At 40.7% G+C, this 4,238-nt stretch overlaps 1 long non-coding RNA gene across 1 annotated transcript; it reads left to right on the forward strand.

Annotated features, from left to right (window-relative positions):
* The first annotated feature begins 535 nt into the window (after positions 1–535).
* LOC139832060 (uncharacterized) lies at positions 536–1,160 on the forward strand. Its single transcript, XR_011746557.1, has 2 exons — positions 536–710; positions 911–1,160. It is a non-coding gene; the product is annotated as an uncharacterized lncRNA (long non-coding RNA).
* The last annotated feature ends 3,078 nt before the right edge of the window (positions 1,161–4,238 follow it).

Here is a 4,238-nt window from a genome sequence, read left to right on the forward strand (position 1 = left end):
GAAGGGGTGGCCACAACCAAGGTAGCCTGTTCCACTTACAAGGGCCAGGGCGTTGCCTCACCTTCAATGCCTACCGTAGATGCCCAAGTGCCACGCGTGGAAGGCGGGGCAACTCCATCAGTCTGTCCGGGCACAAAAAACCGAAACCGAAGACCGAAGCCGAAATAACCGGGACCGAAACCAAAATACAAGAAATTTTGGTGTTCGGTCATGCAATCGGTCTTGCCTAGTAACTGACCGAAATAATCCAGTACTGCTCGGTTGTGCCGAGCGAACGACCGAAGCGACCGATAATTTCAGCCCAACAACCCATCTATATTTTTCTAGCTCCACTCCAGGCCTCTTCTCACTAAGCTACAAAGTAATGCTACCAGTGGTGGTAGTAAATCTGAGCTTGATAAATACCTTGCTGAAGATTGTGAAGATCCCCAGACAAAACTAGACATCCTAGCATGGTGGAGCGTGAATTCATCAAGGTTTCCAACCCTGGGGAAGATGGCTCGTGATATCTTGGCAGTTCCCATCTCAACATCTCAACAGTGGCTTCGGAGTCTTCCTTCAGCACAAGTGGACGCATACTTGATGACTTCAGGACATCTCTTATTCCATTCATGATACAAGCTTTAGTGTGTACACAAGATTGGTTGAGACGCTCCACTGACCCGTCGACATCCAAGAGGACATGGAGGCATTACAAGAGCTAGAAAATGGTATGATTTGATGCCTATGTGCCATCTAATTAACATACGGTAGATGCCCATCTCATTTACATACTACTCCTGCCCTGTTGTTTACATAAAATTATTCATATGACATCTTATTTACATACTACTAATGCCCATATTATTTATATACAATCAATCATCTTATTTACATACTATTGTTGCCCATTTTATTTATGTACAACCAGAGTTGCTTGAAGAACTTGGTGACAAAGGGAAAGAGAAGTGCAAGGCTGATGCTGCTGCATCCCCAGCCGTGGGAAAGTCAAGCAAAGTCCACTAACAAGTGCAACAACTCTATGTTATATATGTTCTATTGTGCCTGTCATCCGTAAGATGTTATTTGTCAAGTTGTGAGTTGTGAGTGTGAGACTATGAGATTGAGACTTGCTATTTGTTGTAAGAATTAATGTTCTCTTATTTGTTTTGAATTATAAACCGCTATCTGTGAGCTGCTGCCATTTCCTGTTGCTCTACTGTAACGTGTTGTGAACTTGTGATAGACGGTTAGTTTTCTCATTTGTGTGCTCCCATTTTTATGTACATGTGCTATCAGCCTGCCATGTTGTGCTAGTTTATTCTTCTTCTAGAAATTATGAAGTGAAATGCCTGAAATAATAACTTGTTGTGCTTCCATTTCTTATATATATATATATATATATATATATATATATATATATATATATATATATATATATATATATATATATATATATATATATTATACACTTTCTCTATTCGGTCTATATGATCATGACCAAAGACCGGATCGAAAAGACCGAAAACCGAATACAGAAAGCCCGGAAAGACCAAACGTATTTTGGGTAGCATTTATGGATGATCGAAATTTGTGAAGACCGAAAAGTTGGACCGAGCAAACCAAACAGACCGAACGCCCGGGTAGAGCCATCATTGTGACGCCGAATGGTGAAACTGTATCATCCATCGGTACTGACGCCTAAAAGGAGAAACACGTGATCGGTGGCAGGCGGGTGATACGTCTCCAACGCATCTATAATTTCTGATGTTCCATGCTTGTTTTATGACAATACCTACATGTTTTATACACACTTTATGATGATTTTATGCATTGTACGGAACTAACCTATTGACGAGATGCCGAAGTGCTAGTTCCTGTTTTCTGCTGTTTTTGGTTTCAGAAATCCTAGTAAGGAAATATTCTCGGAATTGGATGAAATCAACGCCCAGTATCTTATAATTCCACGAAGCTTCCAGAACACCGAAGAGGGGCCAGAGGAGAGGCCCAGGGCCACCACACGTGGTGGCGGCGCGGCCCAGGGGGCGCGCCCCCTGTTGTCTGGCTGCCCCGTAGCCCCTCCGACTCCGACTCTCCGCCTATAAAAGCCTTCCTGACCTAAAAACTTCGGGGGAATAAGCCACGGTACGAGAAACCTTCCAGAGCCGCCGCCATCGTGAAGCCAAGATCTGGGGGACAGAAGTCTCTATTCCGGCACCCTGCCGGGACGGGGAAGTGCCCCCGGAAGGCATCTCCACCATCACCACCGCCATCTTCATCACCGCTGCTGTCTCCCATGAGGAGGGAGTAGTTCTCCATCGAGGCTAAGGGTTGTACCGGTAGCTATGTGGTTAATCTCTCTCCCATGTACTTCAATACAATGATTTCATGAGCTGCCTTACATGATTTAGATTCATATGATGAGCTTTGTATCACTATTAATCTATGTGCTACTCTAGTGATGTTATTAAAGTACTCTATTCCTCCTCCATGATGTAATGGTGACAGTGTGTGCATCATGTAGTACTTGGCGTAATTTATGATTGTAATCTCTTGTAGATTATGGAGTTAACTATTACTATGATAGTATTGATGTGATCTATTCCTCCTTTCATAGCCTGATGGTGACAGTGTGCATGCTATGTTAGTACTCGGTATAATTGCGTTGGTCTATCATGCACTCTAAGGTTACTTAAATATGAACATCGATTGTTGTGGAGCTTGTTAACTCCGGCATTGAGGTGCTCTTGTAGCCCTACACAATTAATGGTGTTCATCATCCAACAAGAGAGTGTAGAGTGGTTTTATTATGTGATCAATGTTGAGAGTGTCCACTAGTGAAAGTACGATCCCTAGGCCTTGTTTCCAAATACTGCAATCATCGCTTATTTACTGTTCTACTGCATCTTTACTTCCTGTAATATTACCACCATCAACTGCACGCCAGCAAGCTATTTTCTGGCACCGTTATTACCACTCATATTCATACATACCACTTGTATTTCACTATCTCTTCGCCGAACTAGTGCACCTATACATCTGACAAGTGTATTAGGTGTGTTGGGGACACAAGAGACTTCTTGTATCGTGATTGTAGGGTTGCTTGAGAGGGATATCTTTGACCTCTTCCTCCCTAAGTTCGATAAACCTTGGGTGATCCACTTAAGGGAAAACTTGCTGCTGTTCTACAAACCTCTGCTCTTGGAGGCCCAACACTGTCTACCGGAAAAGAAGCCAACAGTAGACATCAAGTTATTTTCTGGCGCCGTTGCCAGGGAGGAAAGGTAAAAGGCATTCACACTCCGGTCCCAGGTAACTAAGTTATTTTCTGGCGCCGTTGTAAGTGCTCGAACCTATTTCCTTTAGATCCTGCAATTGCATCATTTTGTTTCTTGTTTTTCACTAGCTAGGCATAATGGAAAGTAATAGTGAGCTTTTTAAGTTATTTCCTGAGCTAAGACAAGGATTGTTTGCTGCGAAAATTAAAAAACCTATGGAATCTTATTTGCATGCTAGTAGCATTAATATTAGTATGAACGCTTTGAACACCATTGTTGCTAATGATATGGAAAATTCTAAGCTTGGGGAAGCTGGTTTTGATGAGCATGATATTTTTAGTCCCCCAAGCATTGAGGAGAAAATTTTCTTTGATGATACTTTGCCTCTTATTTATGATGATTATAATGATAGTAGTCTTTTGGTGCTGCCTACTATGGAGAGTAAATTTTATTATGATTATACTATGCCTCCTACACTTGATGAGAATAATAATGATAGCTACTTTGTTGAATTTGCTCCCACTACAATTAATAAGAATGACTATGCTTATGTTGGGAGTAGTAATAATTTTATGCATGAAGCTCATAATAAGAATGTTTCATTTGATAGTTATATTGTTGAGTTTGTTCATGATGCTACTGAAAATATTTATGAGAGAGGAAAATATGGTTGTAGAAGTTTTCATGTTACTAAAACACCTCTCTATATGCTGAAATTTTTGAAATTACACTTGTTTTATCTTTCTATGCTTGTTGCATTATGCTTCATGAATTTATTTGTGTACAAGATTCCTTTTCATAGAAAGTGGGTTAGGCTTAAATTTGTTTTTAATTTGCTTATTGATGCTCTCTTTTGCTTCAACTCTTATTTCTTGGGAGTGCATCATTAAAATTGCTGAGCCCATCTTAATGGCTATAAACAAAGCACTTCTTGGGAGATAACCCATGTTTTTATTTTACTACAGTAATTTTGTTTTATAT

The sequence above is a fragment of the Lolium perenne genome, chromosome 6, assembly GCF_019359855.2.
Source record: "Lolium perenne isolate Kyuss_39 chromosome 6, Kyuss_2.0, whole genome shotgun sequence".
NCBI classification, from domain to species: Eukaryota; Viridiplantae; Streptophyta; class Magnoliopsida; order Poales; family Poaceae; genus Lolium; species Lolium perenne.